Raw genomic sequence first — 27753 nt, forward strand, 5'->3', positions numbered from 1 at the left:
TTTTCCAATAAGAATCAGTTTGTAAATGAAAAACAATAGTATTAAATTATACAGTAAAATAATGGTAAAATTGTATGCAGTTTTCATAACAAAGTCTTTAGATAGAGTAATGCCCTGTCAACCAAGAGTAGAAATTTTACTGGAATTTTTCTTTTAAAACCCTACAAATGTATCCATTCTTTTAAAAAACTACACCTGTGCCAGTCCTAGAGTCAGTGCATTATTAGAAAATGATTCTCCATTAATAATCCAAGGAAAACAGTAACCCACCTGCATCCCTAACCTAAATAGTTCAGCATCTCTTTGTATGGGATGGAGGCTAGACTTATCAGTATTATAACCTGGGGATCCCGTTGCTTTTCTGTTCACACAGTTGCATGATCTAGATAGGGCGGACATGACCAGGAGCTTCTCCCCAGCCTGCTCAGGGTCCACTGCAGGCCCTACACAGAGCAGGGGCAGACCACACAGCATGACTATGGGGCCAGCCAGGCTTCTCATCTAGTGGGACCCCGTCCAGGACCAACTGCCACACAAAATAGCCATTACCCAGGCGGCCCAGCTACCACCAGCAGGTTCCACTGCAGGAGCCCTTCCCTTGCAGCCTCCCTAGAAAGACTTTTCCCTCTTCTCCGTCCCCCACCCTCCATCACATTCAGCTCTAGGTGTAACAGTCAGAGCACTGGGTGGGAGAGAATCAGTCTGGAAAGCAGTTCCCTTCAGTGCTATGAATATGCATTCAGCACCCACTCTGCACCCAGGACCAAGCACACCTGCTCTTCTCTTTAAACTCAATAAATTAGCCAGGCGCGATGGCACGTACTTGTAATCCTAGCTACTTGGGAGGCTGAAGCAGGAGGATCCCTTGAGCCCAGGAGTTTGAGGTTACAATAAGCTATTATTGTGCCACTGCACTCTAGCCTGGGTGGCAGGGTGAGACCCTGTCTCAAAAAAAAAAAAAAAAATTAGAAAGAAAAACCTCAAGTCATTTTTACAACAGCTTTTCCTCTTCTCTATTTCATCCCCTTTCCACACAATCCAGCCATATTACTTCATTGGTAAGTAGCCAATATCCCCATATCTCATCAACCTTAGTGATTTCAGTTCTATAAACCCAGAGAAAAAACCAACCTTAATCAGCCTCACAGAATCCTTTGGGAAAAACCAAGCTTTCTAGATGATCACAGGTCTTTCAAGCATCAAAACTTCTATGACATCCACGGTTTTGAATGGAAATCCTTCTCCACGACAGCCTGTGCTCTCTGCTTTTTTCCACAGATTGCACTAAACTGAACTTCTCCCTGATGGTGCGTCCTCAGGCCCACCAGTGACTGCCTTCACAGGGGCTGTGGATGGGTAGGGCCCTTTGCCTTTAGGTTCATTAGCCCCACACTGCTGTCTTCTGAGATTTCAGTGTTTCTGTCTCTTTCATTCAGGGGCTCACTGTTTCTGCTTCCTTCCACCTTCCCAGCTCCCTTTTCTAATCCATTGCTAATTATGTGCTGGATATTTGGACCTTGAGAGCTTGTTTGGAGGTTCTAGCAAGCAGGCATAGCTACTTGTATACCCTTGACCAAAGACTGGTCCTCTTCTATCCAGGATGGTCATCTTCGACCAAGTGCAAAGATTCAGGAGGGACACACATGGAACAGTAAGGGGGGAAAGGGACGCCCACCTAGCCAGCCAGATCAACCGAATCAACCCTGGCAATCAAGAGGGTGACAGATGTCACAGCCAGATCACCCTCACAGGTATCTGCTGGGTGTTTGGAACCCACTGATCACACTTGTTGTTTTCAGTGCATACTCAGCGTGGGCTCCGAGGGCCTTTCCCGTGAGTAAAATGCCCACACCTCAGTTCATCAGCTTGATGCTGCCTCTTTTGCTCAGGCTTGTCAGCTCGTTTCCTGGTTCTTGCTGTGTTCTAGGCAGATGATTCAAGAGACGTTTTAGACAGTCTCAGTAGAAGCTTTCACTGCATTTGAAGTCATACCTGGGAACTAGACTTAAAATAATAACTCTCCAATGACCCCTGGAGGAATGAGTGGGTGATTCGAGAGGAACACACTGCCGTAGCAAAGATTGGAAATTTTAAAAAAGAAAGAGAAACATAAAGAAAACAGGGAATAAGAGGAAGATTTTTTATACTTTCTCTTTTTTTTTTTTTTTTCCTAGCTGGCTGGTTGCTCCAATTTTTCAAATATTTACCTCCTCGCCTCAACCCTGTTCCATAACCTCAAGAGAGGATAAAGTAGACCACCAGAATATATGATGGAAAGTGTAATAAAGAGAGATAAAGATGATTCCAGACATAACAGTAAGCATTATATATTCTAATTCATTCAATCACTTGGACCTAAAAAAAAAAAATCTATTTTGTTTCAGTAACTAAACTGGATGAAAGGGCGAGATTTGTTGCTTATGAAACATACTGCCAGTTTTCAGAGTTTCACAGGACCCTTCTTTATGAACACAAAGTTATGTTTCCAAGTTGTCTCCTCAGAGTCTTCAGAGCTGTTTTTTCATCCATGTTACCAAAACTCCTCATGCCAACTTTGACCTTTGTTCACTTAATAACATTTACCCAGGTCCTGCTACATGCCTGGCACTTCCCAGGGCATGGTCCCAATAGGGCTTCCCTCAGCTTTTTGTCTCCTCTTTGATTAAAGACAACGAAAAGGCCTCTAGAACTTTGTTGTTAGAATTCTTCCTAACAAATGAACATAAATATACATAAGCATGTTCACTGCAACACTGTTTAAATAGCAAAATGTTGACAAGAATCTAAATGCTCTAAAATGGGTAATTGATACAATGGAACATGCTGGGCTGCCATAGTTATGGACCCAGGAATACAGTCACCTTGTATTAATAAGTGAGAAAAGATACATTTTACAGAAAGACCAGTAACTACAGCATAATCGTTTTTATAGAACTCCATATTACTTATAAACGTAGAGTTGCATTTTTTAGTTAGAAGAATATACACCAAAATAGATGACAGAACTGTGAATGATTTCCTCCCATTTTTGCTTGTCTTTATTTTCTAATGTTGTTCTAAGCAATTATGCATTTTTAAAAAATCAACCAAAATTTTTTTTAAAATTTTCCCTGATCAAGAGAAACAACTCCATTGCCTTGTCAGTCACTGCAAACCTTACTAAAGTATGAGAAAGCCTCTCCTTAAAACCAAGTGCATTAAATCCAAGAGACAGAAGCAGAGGTGTCAATAATCTGCATCAGGAAAATCCCAAATGTTATGGCACAGAACTACTGGAACTGGTGGGCAGAGAGGATGCAGGCAGAAATACAATAAGAGACACTTTGCCAACAAAGCAAAATAAAGAGGCTCAGGTCCCAGGTACACCAGTGGGCAGGGATGAGATACAAAACAGAAAAGAGACGAATGAGGGTAAGGTGGAAGTTTCTGTAAGAGCAGTTGCTCTGCCTCTTCTCTTCCCACTCTCAGGACATAAGGCTCTGTACAGTACAAGTCAAGGCTCAGGGGTGAACCCACCGAAATTAATTGAAAGTATACACAGAAAATGATCTCACTCCAAATCTTTCCCTCCACTCCTTAGAACACGTCCAATCAGGCCAGGCACAGGGGCTCACGCCTGTAATCCCAGCACTCTGGGAGGCCGAGGCAGGCAGACGACCTGATGTCAGGAGTTCAAGAGCAACCTGACCAACATGGTGAAACCCTGTTTCTACTAAAAACACAAAATTAACCGGGCATGGTGGCGCAAGCCTGTAATCTCAGCTATTTGGGAGGCTGAGGCAGAAGAATCGCTTGAACCTGGGAGGCGGAGGTTGCAATGAGCTGAGATTGCGCCATTGCACTCCAGCCTGGGCAACAAGAGCAAAACTCCATCTCAAAAAACAAGAAAAAAAAAGAACATGTCTAATCAAAGGGCTATCTCCAGCTAGGCATGGTGCCTCATGCCTCTAATCCCAGCACTTTGGAAGGCTGAGGCAGGTGGATCAGGAATTTGAGACCAGTCTGGCCAACATGGTGAAACTCCATCTCTACTAAAAATACAAAATTAGCCTAGCAGCCAAGCATGGTGACAGGTACCTGTAATCCCAGCTGATTGGGAGGCTGAGGCAAGAGAATCACTTGAACCCAGGAGGCAGAGGTTGCAGTGAGCTGAGAGTGTGCCACTGCACTGTAGCTCTCCAGCCTGGGCAACAGAGCAAGACTCCAAAGACTTTGTCTAAAAAAAAAAAAAAAAACTATCTCCCAAGTCAGGAGATCAGAAGACTCTTCTCTGAAGTACCAGTGGAAAGAATTCTTCTCACTGATGTGAGGGGAATCTCCCATAAAATAAGTCTCCTGGTACAATGATGTAGAAGCAAATCCGTCATTCAACAAGCTTTACAAGACTGCATGACTTCCAATTTACTTTTTAGTGCCTCATTCTTAATATGAAATGGTAACCTAGGATCACCAGACCTTAGGAAAAAACTCCTAAAATGAAAGGGTAGTACCTAAAATAAACGAAGCAAATAGCAACTCAGAAGAAACCAAAATGAGGCATGGGACGGGAACACTTTTTTAACACCCACTAATACCCTCCAAGAGACTTCACAGAGCAGAGAGGCAGGGCAAGATGGCAGAATAGAAGGTTTCATCAATTGTCTCCCAACCCCCACAAGGACACCAATTTGGCAACATTCTACACAGAAAAAATACCTGCATAAGAACCAAAAATCAGGTGAGCACTCATGGTAGCTAGTTTTCACTTCATATCACCGAAAGAGGCACTGAAGAGATAGAAAAAACAGTCCTGAATCACTGATGCCACCCCTCTCCATCCCAGGCATCAGCTGTGTAGTGCAGAGACTATCTCTGAGCACTGCAGGAGGGAGAGCACAGCAATTGTGGGGCACTGAACTCTGTGCTGTCCTGTTAGAGAAGAAAGGAAAACCAGACCAAACTCAGCTGACACCTGCCCACAGGGAGAGCATTTAAACCAGACCTAGACAGAGGGGAATCGCCAATCCCAGCAGTCTGAGCTTGAGTAAACTTGAAAGGCAGTCTAGGCTATATGAACTGAAACTCTTAGGAAAGTTCAAGTGCTGAACTAGGCCCAGAGACAGTGGAATCAGGGGACACACAACATGCTAAGACACTAGCTGCAGCAGCCAAAGGAGTGATGGCATCAATCCTCCCCTAACCCAAGCTGCACAACTCACCCCTTCCTTCCACTTGAGGAGAGGAGAGAGAAGAGTGGGGAGGACTTTGTCTTGTACTTTGGATACCAGCTCAGCCACAGCAGTACAGGGGACTGGTCAGAGTCATGAGGCCCCTGTTCCAGGCCCTAGCTCCCAGATGACATTTCTAGACATACCCTGGGCCAGAAGAGAATCTGCTGCCTTAAAGGAAAGGACCCAGTGCTGGCAGCATTCATCACCTGCTAAATGAAGAGGGACCTCTGAATAACCAGTGGCAATACCCAGGTACTACATTGAGGGCCTTGGGTAAGACTTTGAGACTTGCTGGCTTCAGGTGACACTCAGCACATTACCAGCTGTGGTGCATATGGGGCAAAACTCCTTCTGCTTGAGAAAATCAGAGGGGAAAGTAAAGGGGACTTTGTCTGGCACCTTAGGTACCAGCACACTCAGAGTGGGGTAGAACACCAAGTGGGCTCTTGGGGTCTCCAATTCCAGGACTTGGTTCTTGGATGGCATTTCTGGACCTGCCCTGGGCCAGAGGGGAACCCTCTGCCCTACAGGTTGAGTTCCAGGCCAGGCATCATTCACCATAAGCTCACTTATGGGTCTTTGGGTCATCCTTATGAGGTAGTCTGGCAGTACTCCTGATGGCCAGGGGTAGTGGTGGCTACAGGATGAGGCTCCTCTGCCTTTGGAAAGGGGAGGGAACAGTGGGAAGTATGGCATCTTGTGTTTTGACTGCCAATTCAGAAGCAGTACAATAGAATACCAGATAGGCTTCTAGTCCCTGACTTCCAGACAGTACCTCTGGACCCACCAAGGGCCTGGAGTACCTCCCCGCCATGAAGGACAAGACACAGGAATGGCTGGCTTTGCCACTGACTGATTGTAGAGCACCAGGACCTAGAGTGAACATAGGCAGTAACCAGGGAGTGGTTACAGCAGGCCTTGAGCAAGATCCAGTTGTGTGCTGGCTTCAGGTCTGACCCAGAGCAGTCATCGTTTTAGTGGCCACAGGGTGCTTGTGTCATTCCATCCCCAGCTTTAGATGGCTCAAAACAGAAAGAGAGAGACTCTATTTGTTTGGAAGAAAGTAAGCAAAAAGAACAAGAGTCTCTGCCTGGTAATCCAGAGAATTCTCCAGTATCTTGTTCAAGACCAAAACAGTACCTCTACGAGTCTACAAGAACCACAGCATTGCTGGGGCTAGGGTGTTCCCTACAGCAACTACAGCTTAGGTCAAAACAGCCAACTCTTTTCAAATATCTGCAGAGCTTTCCCAAAAAGGATGGGTACAAATAAGCCCAGACAGTGAAGTCTACAATAAATATCTAACTCTTCACTGCCTAGACACTGAAGAACATCTACCAGCCTCAGCACCATCCGGTAAAACCTTATTTAGTTCACCAAATGAACTAAATAAGATACCACAGACCAATCCTAGAGAAACAGACATCTGTGATCTTTCAGACAGAGAATTCAAAATAGCTGTATTGAGGAAACTCAAATAAATTCAAGATGACATAGAGAAGGAATTCATAATTCTTTTTGGGGGGATTCACAATTCTATCAGATAAATTTAACAAAGAGATTGAAATAATCAAAAAGTATCAAGCAGAAATTCTGGCACTGAAAAATTCCATTGGCGTAGTGAAGAATGCATCAGAGTCCTTTAATAGCAGAATTGATCAAGCAGAAGAGATACTTAGTGAGCTTGGAGACAGACTCTTTTTGAAATATACAGTCAGAGGAGATAAAATAAAAAAAATAAAAAACAACAAATCATGCCTACAGGATCTAGAAAATAACCTCAAAAAAGCAAATCTAAAAGTTTTGGCCTCAAAGAAGGGATAAAGAGATAGGAGTAGAAAGTCTATTGAAAGGGATAATAACAAAGAACTTCCCAAACCTAAAGAAAGATATCAATATTCCAAGTAGAAGAGAATTATACAACACAAAGGAGATTTAGACTACCTCAAGGCATTTAATAGTCAGACTCCCAAAAGTCAAGGATAAAAAATGAATCCTAAAAGCAGCAAGAGAAAAGAAACAAATAACATACCATGGAACTTCAATACATCTGGCAGCAGACTTTTCAGCAGAAACCTTACAGGCCAGGAGACAGTGGTATAGCATATTTAAAGTGCTGAGGGAAAAAAATGTCTAACCTAGAGTAGTATATCCAGCAAAACTATCCTTCAAACATGAAGGAGAAATAAAGACTTTCCCAGACAAACAAAAGTTGAGGGATTTCGTCAACACCAGATCTGTCCTACAAGAAATGCTAAAGTGAGTTCTTCAATCAGAAAGAAAAAGACGTCAATGAGCAAGAAGAAACCACCTGAAGATACAAAACTTACTGGTAATAGTAAGCATACAAAAAAATATATATATGATAACACTGTAGCTATGGTGTGTAAACTACTCTTATCCTACATAGAAAGAATAAATGATGAACTAACCTAAAACAATAACACAACAACTTTTCAAGACATAGTACAATAAGATACAAATAGAAAAAACAAAAAGTTAAAAAGTGGGAGGATGAAGTTAAGGCATAGTTTTTATTGGTTTTCTTTTTGCTTATTTGTGTGTTTATGCAAAGTGTTAAGTTGTTATCAGGTTAAAATAATGGGTTATAAGATAGTATTTGCAAGACTCATGGTAGCCTCAAACCAAAAAACATCCAATGGATACACAAAAAATTAAAAGCAAGAAACTAAATCATGTCAATATTGTTATTGATAAGTAAGAACTTACATAATGTTATGTCATTTACATAACATTGAATGTAAATGGACTAACTTATCCAATCAAAAGACATAGAGTGGATGAATAGATGAAAAAACAAGACCTATTCATCTGTTGCACACAAGAAACACACTTAACCTATAAAGACACACATACACTTCATGCCAACAGAAACCAAAAAAAAAGTATGAGTAGCTATACTTGTATCAGACTAAAACAGATTTCAAGACAAAAACTGTAGGAGACAAAGAAGGTCACTATATAATGATAAAGGGATCAATTCAACAAGAGGCTACAACAATTATATATGCACCCATCACTGGAGCACCCAAATATATAAAGCAAATATTATTAGAGCTAAAGAGAGAGAGAGGCCCCAATACAGTAATAGCTGGAGACTTAACACCCCACTTTCAGCATTGGACAAATCTTCCAGACAGAAAATCAACAAAGAAACATCAGACTTAATCTTCACTATAGACCAAATGGATTTAATAGATATTTACAGGACATTTCATCCAATGGCTACAGAATACACATTCTTTTCCTGAGCACAGGGATCATTCTCAAAGTCCATATGTTATGTCACAAAGCACACCTTAAAACACTCAAAAATTGAAATAATATCAGGCATCCTCTCTGACTACAATGGAATAAAACTAGAAATTAATAATAATAAGAGGAATTTTGGAAACCATACAAATACATGGAAATTAAAAAATATGCTCCTCAATGATCAGTAGATCAATGAAGAAATTTAGAAGAAAATTGAAATTTTTCTTGGAACAAATGATAATGGAAACACAACATACCAACACCTATGGGATACAGCAAAAGCAGTACTCAGAGGGAAGTTTATAGCTAGCTATAAGTGCCTACAATAAAAAAGAGGAAAATCTTCAAATAATCTAATGAAGCATCTTAAAAAACTAGAAAAGCAAGACCAAACCAAACCCAAAATTAGTAGAAGAAAAAAAAAAGATCATAGCAGAAACAAATGAAATTGAAATGAAAAATAAAAAACAATACAAGGCCAGCACGGTGGCTCACACCTGTAATTCCAGCACTTTGGGAAGCCAAGGCCAGCAGACCATCTGAGGTCAGGAATTCAAGACCAGCCTGGCCAATATAGTGAAACACCGTCTCTACCAAAAATACAAAAATTAGCTGTGCATGGTGGTATGCACTGGTAGTCCCAGCTACTTGGGAGGCTGAGGCAGGAGAATCACTTGAACCCAGGAGACAGAGGTTGCAGTAAGCCAAGATTATGTCACTGCACTCCAGCCTGGGTGACAGAGCGAGACTCTGTCAAAAGAAAAAAAAAAAAAAGATCAATGAAACAAAAAGTTGTTTTTTTGAAAAGTTAAACAAAAGTGACAAACCTTTAGCCAGACTAACAAAGGAAAAAAAAAAGAAGATACAAATAAATAAAATCAGAAATGAAATAGGAGATATTACAACTGATACTGAAGAAATTCAGAGGATCATTTGTGGCTACTATGAGCAACTATATGCCAATACATTGAAAACCCTAGAAGAAATTAACAAATTCCTAGACACATACAACCTACCAAGATTGAATCAGGAATAAATCCAAAACCTGAACAGACCAATAACAAGTCACAAGACAGAAGCCATAATAAGAAGTCTCCGAGTAAAGAAAAGCCTGAGACTTGATGGCTTCATTGCTGAATTTTTTTTTTTTTTTTTTTTTTGAGACGGAGTCCGGCTCTGTCGCCCATGCTAGAGTGCAGTGGCGCAATCTCGGGATGGTCTCGATCTCCTGACCTTGTGATCCTCCCGCCTCAGCCTCCCAAAGTGCTGGGATTACAGGCGTGAGCCACCATGCCCGGCTTTCACTGCTGAATTCTACCAAACATTTAAAAATGAACTAATACCAATCCTACCCAAACTATTGCAAAAAATACAGGAGGAAGGAATACTTTCAAACTCATTCTATGAGGCCAGTGTTACCCTGATACCAAAACCAGACAAAGACATATCAAAAAAAGAAAACTATAAGCCAATATCCAATTGAATATTGATTAATATTGATGCAAAATTCCTCCACCAAATACTAGCAAACCAAATTCAACAATACATTAGAAAGATCATGCAACATGACCAAGAGGGATTTATCCCTGGGATGCAAGGATGGTTCAATATATGCAAATCAATCAATGTGATACACTATATCAAAGGAATGAAGGATAAAAACCATATGATCATTTCAATTGGTGCTGAAAAGCATTTGATGAAAGTCAACTTCCCTTCATGATAAAAACTCCCAAAAGACAGGATAGAAGGAACATACCTCAACATAATATAAGCCATATAAGACAGACCCACAGTGAATAATATAAGGAATGGGGAAAAACTGAAAGCCTTTCCTCTAAGATCTAGAACATGACAAGGATGCCCACTGTCACCACTGTTATTCAACATGGTACTGGAAATCCTAGCTAGAGCAATCAGACAAAAGAAAGATATAAAGAGCATCCAAATTGGAAAGGGGAATGTCAAATTATCCTTGTTTGCAGGTAATATAATCCTATACTTGGAAAACCCTAAAGACTACACAAGAAAACTGTTAGAACTGATAAACAAATTCAGTAAAGTTGCAGGATACAAAATCAACATACAAAAATCAGTAGCATTTTTATATGTGAACAGTGAACAATGCGAAAAAGAAATCAAAAAAGTAATCCCATTTACAATAGCCACACATAAAACTAAATACCTAGGAATTAACCAAAGAAGTGAAATATCTCTATAATGAAAACTATAAAACACTGATGAAAGAAATTGAAGAGGACACCAAAAAAATGGAAAAATATTCCATTTTCACAAATTGGAAAAATCTGTACTGTTAAAAATGTCCATACTACCCAAAGCTATATACAATCTACAGATTCAATGCAATCCCTATCAAAATACTAATGACATTCTTCACAGAAATACAAAAAAAAAAAAAAACCCTAAAATTTGTACAAAACCACAAAAGGCCCAGACCAGCCAAAGTCATCCTAAGCAAAAAGAACAAAATTGGAGGAATCATATTACCTGACTTCAAATTATACTACAGAGCTATAGTAAGCAAAACAGCATAGTACTGGCATAAAAACAGACACATAGGCCAGGCGCGATGGCTCACACTTGTAATCCCTGCACTTTGGGAGGCCAAGGTGGGCGGATCACAAGGTCAGGAGATCAAGACCATCCTGGCTAACACGGTGAAACCCCGTCTCTACTAAAAATACAAAAAATTAGCCAGGGGTGGTGGCAGGCACCTGTAGTCCCAGCTACTTGGGAGGCTGAGGCAGGAGAATGGCATGAACCCAGGAAGTGGAGTTTGCAGTGAGCCAAGATCACACCACTGCACTCCAGCCTGAGAGACACAGTGGGACTCTGTCTCAAAAAAAGAAAAAAAAGAAAAAAAAAAAAACAGACATATAGACCAATGGAATAGAATAGAGAACCCAGAAACAAATCCATACATCTACAGTGAACTGATTTCGACAAGGTGCCAAGAACAGACACAGTGGGAAAGATAGTCTCTTCAATAAAAAGTACTGGGAAAACTGGATATCCATATGCAGAAGAATGAAACTAGACCTGTATCTCTTACCATATAAAAAATCAAATCAAAATGGATTGCAGACTTAAATCTAAGACCTCAGACTATGAAACTACTAAGAGAAAACACTGGGGAAAGTCTCCAGGATATTGAACTGGGCGAAGATTTCTCAACCAATACTCCACAAGCACAGGCAACCAAAGCAAAAATGGACAAATGAGATCATATCAAGTGAAAAGCTTATGCACAGCAAATAAAGTGAAGCAATCAACAAAGTGAAGAGACAACCCACAGAATGGGAGAAAATATTTGCAAATGACTCATCTGACAAAGGATTAATAACCAGAATATATAAAGAGCTCAAACAACTCTATAGGAAAAAAAAATCTAATAATCTGATTTTTAAATGGGCAAAAGTTCTGAATAAACATTTCTCAAAAGAGGACATACAAATGGCAAACAGGCATATGAAAAAGTGCTCAACATCATTGATCATCAGAGAAATGCAAATCAAAACTACAATGAGATATTATCTCACCTCTGTTAAAATGGCTTACACCCAAAAGACAGGCAATAACAAACGCTAGAGAGGATGTGGAGAAAAGGGAACACTTGTACACTGTTGGTGGGAATGTAATTTAGTACAACCACTATGGAGAACATTTTGGAGGTTCCTCACAAAACTAAAAATAGAGCTACTATGTGATGCAGCAATTCACTGCTGGGTATATACCCAAAAGAAAGGAAATAAGTATATCAATGAGATACCTGCAGTCCTGTGTTTGTTGCAGCACTGTTTACAATAGCTAAAATTTGGAAGTAACCTAAGTGTCCATCAACAGATGAATGGATAAAGAAAATGTGGTACATATACTCAGTGGAGTACAATTCAGCCATAAAAATTAATGAGATCCCATCATTTGCACAAGGATGGAACTGGAGATCATTTTGTTAAGTGAAATAAACCAGGCACAGAGACAAATATCACATGTTCTCACTTATTTGTGGGATATAAAAATCAAAACAATTGAACTCATGAACATGCAGAGTAGAAGGATGATTACTAGAGACTGGGAAGGGTAGTAGGGGGCTGAGAAGGAGGTAGAGATGGTTGCAGAGTACAAAAAAAAAAAAAAATAGAAAGAATGAATAAGACCTACTATTTGATAGCACAATAGGGTGACTATAGTCAATAATAACTTTTTTTTTTAATTGAGACAGAGTTTCACTCTTCTTGCCCAGGCTGGAGTGCAATGGCGTGATCTCAGATCACTGCAACCCCTGCCTCCTGAGTTCAAGTGATTCTCCTGCCTCAGCCTCCCAAATAGCTGCAATTATGGGCAAGTGCCACCACGCCCAGCTAATTTTTCTATTTTTAGTAGAGACAGGGTTTCACTGTGTTAGCCAGGCTGTTCTCGAACTCCTGACCTCAGGTGATCCATCTGCCTCAACCTCCCAACGTGCTGAGATTATAGGCATGAGCCACCAAGCCAGGCCAATAGTGACTTAATTATACATTTTAAAATAACTTAAAGAGTGTAATTGAATTGTTTGTAACTCAAAGGATAAATGCTTGAGGGAATGGATACCCCATTCTCCATGATCTGTTTATTTGACATTGCATGTTTGTATCAAAACATCTCATGTATTCCATAAATAAATATACCTACTATGTACTCAGAAAAATTTTTTTAATTTTTTAAAGGCAAAAAAATAGAGACTTCATAAAGATGGTGCACAATAACATAAGAACAGGGATCTATGAAAAAAGAAAAGTAAAAAATTAAGAAAAACACCTGGAAATTAAAAATAAAATAGTCAAAATAAATAAATACATAAATAACCAAAAGAAATATTTCAATACAAAGTTTGAGAGAGAGGCTGGGCGCAGTGGCTCATGCCTCTAATCCCAGCACTTTGGAAGGCTGAAGCAGGCAGATCACCTGAGGGCAGGAGTTCGAGACCAGCCTACCCAACATGGCAAAACCCCGTCTCTACTAAAACTACGAAAAATTAGCTGGGCATGCTGGCAGATGCCTGTAAGCCCAGCTACTCGGGAGGCTGAGGCAAGAGACTCGCTTGAACCCGGGTAGCAGAGGTTGCAGTGAGCCGAGATCGCATCATTGCACTCCAGCCTAGGCGAAAAGTGCGAAACTCTTTCTAAATAAATAAATTTGGAAGAGAAAGTCAAGAAATTCTCAGAAAAATAAAAGCTTAAAAACCAGAGGGGAAACATGAGAAAAAATACAATAATTGATATTTATTGAGTGTTTATCTTATGTCAGTTCTAAGAATTTTACATGTATTCATACATTTAATGCTTCACAGTTTTATGAGATAGGAGTTATTCTTATTATAATCAACCCATTTTACATATGAGAAAACTGAGGCATGGTGAGATTAAATAACTTGCCCAAGGCAAACAGCTAGTAAATAAATGGCACAGCTAGAATTTGCAACCAGAGCAGTCTGCCCCTTAACCAGTATGCCATACTGCCAGATGAAACATGAAGGTTGAAATGTCATGCTATCGTGATTGAAACAATGGAAGGACTCGAAGTATAATTGCAAATGTTGTCAAAGAATGCATTGAATGATACTCTAGAGAAATTCAGCCATAAGAGGTTGTAGTGAGCCAAGATCACACCACTGCACTCCAGCCTGGGCAACAGAGCGAGACTCTATCTCAAAAAAAAAAAAAAGAAAGAAAGAAGAAAAGAAAAGAAAAGAAAAGAAAAAAGAAAAGAAAAGAAATTTAGCCATAAATTTCCAGCTGCAAAAGCCAAAACCTCTCATTGAAGATGGCACCACTAAAGAGGATCTACATTATTTAGTAACCTCAAAAATCCAAAGCTAGGAAGTAAACACAAATAATGATTGAATTTAATTGATATCTAATAGCTGGATATTCCTGTATTGTAAGTCATAAAAGTTAAGAAAAAAAAAGTGTAAAGGCATTAGAATAGTAGTTGGTAAATAACATAATAGATACTGATTTCCAGTCAAGAGTGGGCAATGAGTTCATGCTTTGATTTTCCCTTTGTTATCCAAATATGTGAAAACATGGGCTAAAATATACAAAAGGAGAAAACGTGTCATATTCAAAAAAAGATAAACATCTCCGTGGAACAGAGGTGCAAAACTGAGAGCCAGGCTAAAGCTGTGGCTGTGGTGGCCAGAAACTCAGCTCCATGAGAGTCAACGAGTTTTCAAAGTTCCATGGATAAGGCGGAAACCAGGCTTGCTGCTTAAGGAAGCAGACTGAACAAAACATAGACAACTTCTGCTTAGAGCTGTTGCAGTCTTTCTCAAGTTTTATTTTCATGATTATCCCTCTAAAAAGATAAATGTTATTTAAATTTTTCCTAGTGAGAGAAATTAAATGCTAGGGAATATAATTTTTAGGAGGTAGGGTTGTGCTTTGAAGAGCCACAAACCATTGTAATATCTAAGATTATTTACCTTCTAAGAATCAAATTTTAAATGATCAGGAGCAACATTGTCCCTGTGGAGAATGCATACATTATAGCTTTAAAACCCACAGCCTTGCCACTAAGAACTGAGCCAAACTGCTCATTGGCCATATGACTGGCTCTTGGGTACTCTACCATCACTATAGTGCAGGAACTCCAACCAGCAATTAATTTAAAGCCTCATTATAGATTTAGGGTTCTGAAGGACATTGTAAGAGAGAACTGCAAAAATGTTGAACAGAGAGGCAGATGGGCAAAGATGGAAGAAGGAGAGACAAATGAAAAACAAAACAAAAAAAAGGCTTATTCAAAATTAGTGGTAAACGAAAATTCCAAAAAACAAAAATAGGTTGCTACAAAAGAAAGCCAACAAAATTAACAATCATGCATTCACTCTGGAAAATTAATTTTATTGGACAGCTGAACAAAGACTTTAAATTATAAACAGTAAGCATTTACAGAAAAGGGAAAACAAAAGAAAACAAAATTCTTCAACAAAAACATGTTTTAAAATGCCACAAGAATAAGTGAACGTTTAAAAGAAACAATTAGAAATTTAGAAAATGATATATATTGATTGAATTTTAAAATACAAAAACAGGACCAGACACCATGGCTTACACCTGTAATCTCACTACTTTGGGATGCCAAGGTGGGAGGAGCACTTTAAGCCAGGGGTTTGAGATCAGCCTGGGCAACATAGTGAGACCCTATCTATACGAAAAAAAAATTTTTAATTAGCCAGGCATGGTGGCACGTGCCTGTAGTCCAGCTATCAGGAGGCTTAGGCAGGAGGATGGCTTGAGTCCAGGAGTTTAAAGTTACCATGAGCTATGATCATGCCACTGCATTCCAGCCTGGTCAACAGAGAAAGGCCTTGTCTCTTAAAAATAAATAAATAAATACAATAAACAGAACTATACTGCTCTCCCTTTTATAGATAGATAGATAGATAGATAGATAGATAGATAGATAGATAGATAGATAGATAGATAGATAGATAGATAGAGATAGAATTTAAGTAGCAATGTATGAAACGTGAAAGATAGACTGAGAGAGTCCAAATATTTTAATGAATAGAATTTCCAAAAGAAGAAACTAAAATGAATGATAAGGAATAAATATCTGAAAAAATTGTTGCAGAACAGGCATGGTGGTTCACGTTCCAGCACTTTGTGAGACCAAGGCGGGCAGATCGCTTGAGGCCAGGAGTTTGAGATCAGCCTGGCCAACATGACAAAACCCTATTTCTACTAAAAATATAAAAATTAGCCAGGTATGGTGGCACATGCCTGTCATCCCAGCTACGTGGGAGGCTGAGGCACAAGAATCACTTGAATCCAAGGAGGCAGAGGTTGCAGTGAACCGAAATCACACCACTGCACTCCAGCCTGGGCAACAGAGTAAAACTCTGCCTCTAAAAAGAAAAAAAAATAGTTGCTGATCATTTTCCAGAATTAAAGAAAGAAACCTGATTAATTGCCGGATCAGTATGACCAAATACTAAATAGAATAAATACAAATAAAACCAAGCTTGGACACACTGAAGTGAAAAGCTGAAATCAAGGGTAAAGAGACAGTCTTAAAATTCATCAGCGAGAAAAGACAAACAACCTAAAACAGTGTGACAATTGATTCCTGACAACAGATTCCTTGTTAGCAAAAGTAGATATAAGAAGTTAATGAAACACTATTTTAAAAGTGCAGAGAGGTGGTCATCTAAGATGTTAATATAAGGGCAAATATGGGTGAGGAGCACACAAAAACTCTGTATTATCTTTGCTACTTTTCTGTCAATCTAAAATAATTCCCTTAAAAGGTTTTTTTTTTTTTATGTAGTGAAAAGGAAAAAAAAAACAGTTAAGCTAGAATTTTATAGCCAGCTAATCCATCTGCCAAAGACATGAAAATAATTATATGAGAATATAGAAAAGCAAGAAGTGCATCAAACACAGTGAAAAGTTGTAACATTACAAAAAAAAAAAAAGATGACTAGCCTAGAAACTGATTCCTGTTTCCCTTTCTTCCTCCTTCCTTCATGAATAATTCAGTCCAAAATCAACTAGGTAGGGCCAAGCAAGGTAGGTCTCTGGAGGCTGTGGGGAGAAAAGTAGCAGCAGCAGCTCAGCATGGGGTATCAAAGCTGGAGCAAAATGAGATCATCTGTGCACCCATTTAGCACCATGCTAAATCTGAACAACCCAGATTTAGCATGGGTTGTCCAAGCTAAATCAAAGGAAGAGGGTGTCTACTCAGTAGAGAGGTGGTCATAGCCCAGCACAAAGGGTCAAAAGTCAAGTAGAGTGAGATCATCTGTGCAGGGGGGAACAGTGGTGGTGGATGAAATGCTCATGGGAGCATTTCAGGTTTTGGATTTTTGGATTTGGAAAGCTCAAGCAGTAAGTATAATGCGAATATTCCAAAGTCAACAAAAACGTAAAAAAATTGAAACAAAATGCTTCTCAGTCCCAAGCATTTCAGATAAGAGTTACTCAGCCTGTAATAAATAAATACGTTGAGAATAATGAAAGCCAGGTTTTTTACTTCAGAGATGAGTTATAAATAAAAGGAGAAAAGTAGAATGAACTCCATGATGTTTGCTTGAAATTGGAAGCATGGGTGGGAACTCATGGTTTTCAATATGCGTGTGCAGGTGTATTGTGTATAGAGCTTTGACAATTGAGAGAGCCTAAGAAGATCAGCCCCCAAAAGGTTTGAACACACCTAGTGCCCAAATCTTCATTTCTGAATATCATTATTTGCTAAAAAGAATCAGTGTTCTTGGCCGGGCATGGTGGCTTATGCCTATAATCCCAGCACTTTGGGAGGTCAGGGCAGGTGGATCACCTGAGGTCAGGAGTTCAAGACCAGCCTGATCAACATCGTAAAACCTGTCTTTACTAAAAATACAAAATTAGCCATGCATGATGGTGCATGCCTGTAATCTCAGCTACTCAGGAAGCTGAGGCAGGAGATTCGCTTGAACCCGGGAGGCAGAGGTTGCAGTGAGCCGAGATCACACCATTGCACTCCAGCCTGGGCAACAAGAGTGAAACTCTGTCTAAAAAAAACAAAAGAGAGAATCCGGGTTTCTTGGGAAAATGCCTGTTTCCAAAGCTGGCAGGGGAAAGCTCAGAATATTGGTTTAGTCTACATTTAAGAAGTGCTCAAAAAAATGATGACAAGGGCAGGCTAACAATCTCTTCAACAAATGATGCTAGGAGAACTGGATATTCATTTGCAAAAGAATGAAGCTGGATTCTTATTTCACACCATATACAAAAAATTAATTTAAAATGGATCAAATATCAAAATGTATGCGCTAAAACTATAAAACTCTTAGAAGATAAGGGTAAATCTTTATGACTTTGGATTTATCAATGGTTTCTTAGGTATGACACCAAAAGCACAGCAACGAAAAAAAAAATAGATAAATTGGACTTCATCAAAATTTAAAATGCTTTGTGCATCAAAGAGAGAATCAAGAGTGAAACTGCAACCTTTAGAATGGGACAAAATATTTGCAAGCCATCTATCTGACAAGGCTCTGGTATCCCGAATACATAAGGAACTCCTATAATTCAACAACAAATAAAGAAACAACCCTATTTAAAATGAGTTGAGTATTCATTTCTTCAAAGTTATATAAATGGCCAAAAAGCACATGAAAACAGTCTCAACATCATTAGTTATTAGAGAAATGCAAATCAAAACCACAATGAGATACCACTTCACACTCACTAGGATAGCAATTAAAAAGAGGGAAGGAGAATCAGTGTTTGTCAGGAAGTGAAGACATTGAATTGAAACCCTTGTATATTGCTGGTGGGAATGTAAAATAATGCAGCCACTGTGGAAAATAGTTTGGATGTTCCTCAATGTGGTAAACATAGAATTATCACATGATCCAGCAATCCCACTCCTAGGTATATACCAAAAATAACTGGAAACAGCATTTGAACAAAGCATGTCTGTAAATTTTTATAGCAGCACTATTCACAATAGCCAAAAGATGGAAACAGCCCAAATATTCATCAATAGATGAATAGATAAACAAAATGTGGTATATCCACGCAATGGAATATTATTAAACTATAAAAAGAAATGAAGTACTGATACAAACTACAACATGGATGAACCATGAAGGCATTACAGTAAGTGAAGGAAGACACAAAAGACCACATATTGTATTACTCTATTTATGTGAAATATCCAGAATAGGCAAATCCATTGAGACAGAAAGCAGATTTGTGATTGCCAGGAGGGCAGAAATGGCGAATGAATGCTTAATTATTAATAGTATGGGGTTTCCATTCGGGGTGACAAAAATGTCTCAAATTAGATATTAGTAGTGATGATTTCACAATATCAGCTGGGCACAGTGGCTCACGCCTGTAATCCCAGCACTTTGGGAGGCCGAGGAAGGTGAATCACCTGAGGTTGGGAGTTCGAGACCAGCCTGGCCAACATGGTGAAACGCCTGTCTCTACTAAAAATACAAAAAAAAACAGAAAAGAAAAAAGTTAGCCAGGTGTGGTGGCACATGCCTGTAATCTCAGCTACTCAGGAGGCTGAGGTAGGACCCAGGAGGCAGAGGTTGCAGTGAGCCAAGATCGCACCATTGCACTCAGCCTGGCCAGCAAGAGCTAACCTCTGTCATTCTACCTCAAAAAAAAAAAAAAAAAAAAAAAAATGAAGGTACTTAATGCCACTGAGCTGTCGAAACAGTTTAAATAACAAAAATTAGAATTAAAAAAATAAAATGGTTATAATGGTAAATTGTACATTATATGTATTTTGTCACAATAAAAAAAATTAAATTATCAAAATAAAATTATGGAGCCATGTTAAAGGACATAGAAACCAGCTTGAAGCACTTCCCACTAGCCTATCTGGGAAAATCTGAACATCAATAAGTAGCAATAGAAATAGATTCATTGAATAAAATAGAAATCCATGAAATTCAATATAAGAGTCCAAAAGAGGAAAGATAAAAATTTTCCTTACAGTACAATTCAAAATAATATTTGTAAAAGGAATGATGAAACTCACCATTTGGTAAACATCATCATGAAAATTAATTCAACCAAGAAGCATCAATGGATAAGAGTCAATAAAAGTTTGATGAGGAAAGAAATATATACAGAGTCTCAAAGTGCCACCTCACAAAACATTTTATAATTACAAAAGGAAAAAGAATAACTTTATAGGAACAAAACCTGACAGACACCACCTTAATCAAGTGATCAAACTTAACATCATCAGTAGTGGGACAAACCAAAATCATGTACCACCTGACAGGCTGCAGTGAGAACATAGCATCTCTGCCATCAATCAGGTATATGAACTTGGGCAAATAACTCACGTCTTTAGACCTCTGTTTCTTCGTCTGAAAAAGGAAGTAAGTAGAATTGATAATATCTAACATCCTCTCCAGCTCTAAATTTCTACTATTCTAACACTTATTAAACTCATCTAAATATATGTCTTCATGTTCAGAACTTGGCAGGGGGAGGTAGAAACCTTTCTCTCAGTGTAAGCAGTTGATGTTCTTATATAAGCGAATTGGGTGTAAAGTGCACAAAATGGCATACACAGTAAAACTTTCAAACTTGAATAGTTTAAATGACAAAAAAAAAAATCCCTAATTTCATAGAGACTACTGGAAAAGTCAAAATTTAAGAGTTTTGAAAGCAATAATAATTATTCCTTTCAAAGGAATACCTGCGTTTAAACCAGTGTAGGAAAACAATTATATGGAAATAAGTGTTTATATAAATAAGTGCTTGAAATGCTTTTCTTCCCTTAAGAAAGGTGAACATGGCTACTCCAATTGGTCAACCCCATTAAGAAGCTTGGCAAAGTCTCTGAGGCATGGAAAAAGCTCCAGACCTTTCAAGCAAGGCACTCACACATCCCAATCACTAAGAGCATCTTCAATACAGGGAAGAACTCTCTACTTGGCTGAAAGTCACTGCTTTCTGAAGGGTAAGATTAATGTCATTTAGTTAAGCAGAAGAGAATGGTTCTGTAAAATAACTCAAGCCCTCACAGGGCAATTCAAATGATCAACAACCTCATAAATAAATGCAGTCATATCAATATTCAACTGGCAAACCATCAAAATGTGAAGTCTGAACCGATCTTATACCATTTGGCTTCAGCTCTCAGTTTTTCTGCAAACAGAAACACATTAATTGGTAATTACTAACCTTTTAAGGTTGGAAGAGCCAACTGATTATAATTATTTTTACTAAATTTTTATTATCCCTTCCACATACAGAACAAAGTATATAAATTGAAACTATCAGAGTTTGAATGGTTCTGGCAAAGAACAAGTTATTTTAACTCATGTTTGTTATTTTTTAATTATTCTTAATATTCACACACTAAAAACATAAACTAATTATAGTGCACTTGGATCATTTGGGCCTCTTTCCTCTCTGTCATCACCTATATCCAATCCGTTCACAAAATTATGCCAACTCTTCCTTCTCAAGTGTTTCTAGAATTCAATCCTCCACTCCCACGGCCACCCTTCTAGACCAGGCCCTCATCACACCAAGCATGGTTTAGTACAACAGACTTCTACATGGCTTGCCAGGTCTTTCAAATCAATCTGGTCTACTAATCAATCTGACATAAGAACTATCTCTCCATCTTTGTATCACTGCAAATCTGAACAAATTCTTTCTACTCAGAATTTTTTTTTTTTTTTAGATGAAGTTTCACTCTTGTCGCCCAGGCTGGAGTGCAGTAGCGCAATCTCAGCTCACTGCAACCTCCACCTCCCAAGTTCAAGCGATTCTCCTGCCTCAGCCTCCTGAGTAGCTAGAATTACAGGTGCCTGCCACCACACCTGGCTAATTTTTGTATTTTTAGTAGAGATGGGGTTTCACCATGTTGGCCAGGCTGGTCTTGAACTCCTGACCTCAGGTAATCTGCCCACCTTGGCCTCCCAAAGGCTGGGATTACAGGCATGAGCCACCGCGCCCGACCTACTCAGAATATTTTTAACCAGGTTCATGGGACAGGTGCAAGGCTTGAGGTACTCTCCTACAGATCTTCAAGTTCCCACCAATCCATTCTTTGACACTACTTTGGTACACACAGTTCTAACCCACCTACCTGTCCTACTATCCAACCCACATTCTTCCATATTCTGTTCTTCCATTATAAATTATCCTAACAAATTACTTGCTAAGACCTCAGAAACCTACATTTTCAGAATACTCCCCAGTAATAACTTCTGAGCCTCATTTGCAAGCACCCTCTCATCTGCCAGTCCTCCAAAAGATGGAGTACTCTAGACAGGACTCAGCCTTCTTCTCCTTTCTATTTTCATCCCATCCCTAGATGAGCTCATCCAGTCCCATAAATATCTTTATACTGACAACTCCCAAATTTACATCTCCAGGCTTGCTCTCTTTCCTGAGCTTCAGACTCAAATATCCAACTGTACACTCAGAATTTTTCCTGGGTATGTCAAACATAGCATATCCAAAGACTTCCACATCTCAGTACATGGGGAACCATCCACTCAATTAATTAAGAAGTTTGGATTCACCCATTGCCCTTCCATTCATTTATCTCCCAACATCCATCCGACAATATATCTCTCTATCTCTGCGAAATACATCCCAAATTCAACCTATTGCTGTCACCATAGTCCAATTCATTACATTTCTCTTCCGGATTATTGCAATAGACTCCCAACTGGTGATGAGGTCTTGTCATTCATTCAGACACTCAGTCAGAACAACAGGACTTCTCAAAAAGCAAGATGTACATTTAATTAAACAAATTGCTGTTGGAAATGACCACCTTGTTTCTTCTTTTTCTCATTCTCTCTCTCTCTACTTTCCTATCATTCTTATTCTCTTCTTAACTCCTTCTCTTTCTCTCTCCCTCATCTTGGTTTTGTCTTTCTCTCTTCCTCTCCCTGTTGTTTTACCGATCAACTAGGTACATAGTATAGTAGAAAAACGCTAGGAGTTAGAAGTAAAAGGTTTATTCCTGTGGGCTGTTATGGTCAAGGAAGGTAATTATGATGAAGTCAGTTTCTATTTCTGGCCCTCAGCTGTCTCATCTATTAAATGAAGAAATTATACTAGATGGTCTCTGAGGTCCCTTAAAGTTCTAGAAATCTATTCAAGGTATTTATTGAGTAAAGTGCTATGTTCCTTGTTCTTTAAAGTAGGTAAATTCAATATTTTATATTTCCCTGAAGGAAAAAAGCAAATTAGGTTTTTTTACAAGGCCTTTAATTGATCCTTTTCTATCAGGGGTCAGTGACTCTTGATAGAAAAAATGCCCCTTTCCCTTGGTATAGTCTGAATATTCAATACCTCTGTAGTTATTTCTGTCTTTGGGCCCTTCTTAGAACAAGCAGTTTCCAAGAAGAGGCCAACAGTCCACTTAATATGAAGGCTATCACTTATAATTGGGCACTTTTTCTGTTCCAGGCTCTGTGCTAAGCCTTTTGTTTGTTTGTTTTTTCATTTAATCCTCAAGAAAAGTCTACGAAAGGTAGATATAATATTATCACTCCTATTTTACAGAAGAGGAAACTAAGGTACAAAAAGGTTAAGAAATTTGCCTAAGGGCACCCAGTCAATAGATGGTAGAGCCAAAATTTGGACCAAGATCTGACTTAAAAGCCCATGCTCTCAAAGATGACACTGTACTTCCTCTTCCTGAAATGCTGGATCCCTGCAGCCTAACCTTCAGGTCTCTGTTACCTCCAGGACTGACAAAGCATATGGCCTCTGATGCCCTGGAGTTCACACCCTAGCCTCTGTAACTACAGTACAAAGGCTTTGAGAACAGAGACTCATAATTTCTCATGGTATCTGGTGCCAGCCATGTGAGCACTCAATACTCTTGACTGAAGAAAATCATAATGAGAATCAACTTATACAGCTAGGACTGCCTAATGCGAACTCTGGTGATACAAAGTAAAATGTCTGGATAGGGGAGAGACTATGGTGACACTAGCAATATGGTCAGGCAGCCAATAAAGTCTAATTTCTATAATCTCATTACCATTCGCAGAAATTTCAGAGAGCTATTGATACACCTAGAGAATTGCTTTAGAAAATGAATGAAAATTGGTTTAATTAAGACTGAAGGTATTTCAGTGAAATATCAGGTCAGAGCATTTATGAAAAAACTTCCCTTTTGAAAAGGCTTTAAAAAGTCTTCAGAATTGGGGTTTAATTTGCATCATCATCTTCTGAGCAGCATCAAAGCAGAATTCATTCTCAGGGAGTCTTTGTACCTGAGGTATTTATGGGTTCTCTGGCCGAGAGGACCAATTGGCAATGCCTCTAAAACTCTACCCCAATCTCTCCTAGAAGCATCTTTAGTATAGATAGAAAACCCTCCCTGAAGTATGAGACTATTGAACACCGGATATCTTCCTGAGACAGTGGTTTGGTGTTGATAAATAGGAAAGCCATTTAAATATCCTCAGCCCTGGGACTGGTCATCTAAAGCTTCCCAAAAGTTTAGAAGGACACAAAGATCCAGACTATTGTTTGGGGTGTTTTGCATTTAGAGGACAATAACTGGAGGAAAGAGAGTGAGAGGGTTCAGGACACAGGCACCGTAAGGCCTTCAAGGTGAAAGACATGAACTTCCACTGAGGCCACCAATCCTCAAGGCAAAGAGCAGCATTGGTAACAGCAGGACAGATGTTTGAGAGGCTGAGAGTCTCCAGGGAAAACATGTGCATCACCCAGGACCAGGCCAGAGAAAGGGAAAGAGCCTGGGAAGTGGACGGGAAAGAGAAGGATTGATGTCCCAAGGATTCTGCCTAGTAAGTTCTCAAGGTCAAATCCATTTGTGGCCATCACCCTCACCCTAGTTTTCCAAGCCTGTCCCCTCAGATTGGTGTGACTTGGAAACAGCAAGTTAGAAACATTGTCAAGTAACAGTATTTTTTTTTTTTTTTGAGACACAGTTTTGCTCTTGTCGCCCAGGCTGGAGTGCACTGATGCAATCTCGGCTCACTGCGACCTCTGCCTCCCAAGTTCAAGCAATTCTCCTGCCTCAGCCTCCCGAGCAGCTGAGATTACAGACATGCACCACCACACCCGGCTAATTTTTGTATTTTTAGTAAAGACAGGGTTTCATCATGTTGGCCAGGCCAGTCTCAAACTCTTCACCTCAAGTGATCTGCCTGCCTTAGCCTGCTAAACTGCTGGGATTACAGGTGTGAGCCACCAAGCCCAGCCAAGTAACAGTATTATATTTGCAGGAAAAAAATGTTGGTTATGGATATTTCTTCCTTCTTTTTTTTTTTTTTTTTTTTTTTTTTTAGATAGGGTCTTATCCTGTCGCCCAAGCTGGAGTGCAGTGGTGCGATCATGGCTCACTGCAGCCTCGACCTCCTGGGCTCAAGCAATCCTCCCACCTCAGCCTCCCAAGCAACTGGGATGCCACAGGAGCACACCACACCCAGCAAATTTCTTTTTCTTTGGAGAGACGGGGTCTCCCTATGTTACACAGGCTGGTCTCAAACTCCTGAGCTCAAGTGATTCTCCTGCCTCAGCCTCGTAAGTGCTGGAATTACAGACATGAGCCACTGAGCCAGCTTCTTCCTTCTCTGATACTTCCTTGGTAAGAACATTTTTTTCCCAACCTATCTAAGAGTCTGCTTCTGATTTATCTTTGCTAGTTAACTGCAATACACAGCTGAAATAAAAACATTCAACCAAAAAAATGACAACAGACATTAAATTCAGGTAAACAAACATAGTTTTCCTTTCTCTTTACTCAAAAAAGGTAATATTATTGACTCGACCCACCAAAAGAACATTAAGCACTTTATCCGTCCCACAGAACTCTCATTTTCCCTTCCTTCTTTTCAAAATGGACTTTTAAATTCCAACATGACATTCTAAGCAATCACTGAGAAGTGTAAAGGAGAGTGTAATCGCCATAATTAACACTGTTTATACCAGACAGACTTACATTTTGCTATAAATATTCCACACGAAAATCTTTGAAAGAGGAACAATTATGCTGAGAGGTTTATCTGTATGGCATTTGTCAAAAGGAGAAAAAAACAGACTGCATTTCCTATTTGGAAAAAAGGATTGCCTGGAATAATGCAAGATTGTACACTCACCAAAGGGGAAAAATGAGTCGTCATCTTGAGTTAAAATGATAAAGCACATCCACTTTTTAAAGCTGTAGGCCTCTGCCCCTGCACGCCAAACTATCATTAAAACGCACAGCACACACAAGGGGATATAAGCTCATCTCATCTTCCGTTCCACACTAGTACTGGTCACTGAGAGAACAGGCAGAAACAGAAATCTCACTTTCACGTGTGCTCTGCTATAGAAAAAGTCCATTTTGCTCCTCACATTTTGCTCATTACAGCTCAAAATGAAATTACCATTTGAAACTAAAATCTTTCTTGCCTTTATAGTTCTTACTTAGAATATATTACATTCATTTTGTTCTTCCTCTGCCACTTGTCACATAACTGTTTATCTTAGTTTTGACGGGGAGAAAAACAAAATGTTTCAGTGTTCCTGTTTGCTTTTCTGTCTCTGTTGCCCCCAAGGCTCTTGATTACAAATGTGGCCTTCAATCTAATTTAACAGAAGTTTGCATACATTTTGCAGATCGAGTTACAACTTCTAGGATGTGGTCCTTTGGGGGTCCTGAAGTCCTATTAATCCAATCTGGAAAATCAGTCCTTTTTTTTTTTTTAGACAGCATCTCAATCTGTTGCCCAAGCTGGACTGCAGTGGTATGATCTCAGCTCACTGCAACCTCTGCCTCCCAGGCTCAAGCAATTCTCATGCCTCAGCCTGTAGCTGGGACTCATGCCCATAGCTGGGACTACAGACATGAGCCACCATGCTCCACTAGTTTTTGTTTTTTAGTAGAGACAGGGTTTCACAGTGTTGGCCAGGCTGTTCTTGAACTCCTGGCCTCAAGTGATCTGCCTGCCTCGGCCTCCCAAAGTGCTGGGATTACAGACATGAGCCACTGCGCCCAGCAAATTTTTGTATATTTAGTAGAGACGGGGTGTCACCACGTTGGGTCAGGCTTGCCCTTTCTGTCTTTATCTCGATTGATTTATCTGCAACATTTCCCCCTGTTGACCATTTCCTCCTCCTTGAAACTCTCTCTCACCATGTCTTACAACATTTTCTCTTGATTTTTCTCATATTTCTCTTTTTCAACCTAATAACCTTTCCCTTTTTCCATGAACCTCTAAAACATTGTTAGCTACCAGATCAATGCCTGTCTACACTCTCATTTAGGGTGATCACATCCATTTCTGTCTATATCAATGTACAGTACTGTAAATGTGCAAAACTAAACTCAACTTTTCCTTTAAATCTGATACTCATCCTGTTTCCAATTTCAGCAATGATGCCAGGAAACAGTCACCCAAACCAGAAACCTCACAATTGTTCCTGACTTCTAATTCCCCACTAATCCCCATAATCAATAGCTCAACAAATAATTCCAGCCTGTTTTACCTTCTTGGTGTGTCCTGAATCTTTCACATCCACTCCCTCTTCACTGACACAGCTTCAGTTCAATCTCTAATGCTTCTCCCATTTCTCTACCAGCTTCCCAACTGGTCTCTGTTTTGTCTTTATTCCTCACACTGATGCCAGAATTACCTTCCTGAAATGACTGCACACACACATACACACACACACACACACAAAATCTAGGACTTGCTTTCTCCTATAAACACTCACAGCCCTCTGTGCATACCATTATCATGACACTTAAA

General features: G+C 39.4%; 2 long non-coding RNA genes across 2 annotated transcripts in view; both read right to left on the reverse strand.

The window, feature by feature from the left end:
* The window catches only part of LOC135971306 (uncharacterized), a 52726-nt gene extending 26451 nt beyond the window's left edge, over positions 1-26275 (reverse strand). The window contains exon 1 of the long non-coding RNA XR_010587397.2: positions 26116-26275. This is a non-coding gene — a long non-coding RNA (uncharacterized lncRNA). The remainder of the gene's footprint in view (positions 1-26115) is intronic.
* LOC102115920 (uncharacterized) overlaps positions 1-27753 on the reverse strand; it is a 175533-nt gene that overhangs the window by 136686 nt on the left and 11094 nt on the right. The window lies entirely within an intron of this gene.

Source organism: Macaca fascicularis, chromosome 6 (assembly GCF_037993035.2).
Source record: "Macaca fascicularis isolate 582-1 chromosome 6, T2T-MFA8v1.1".
NCBI classification, from domain to species: Eukaryota; Metazoa; Chordata; class Mammalia; order Primates; family Cercopithecidae; genus Macaca; species Macaca fascicularis.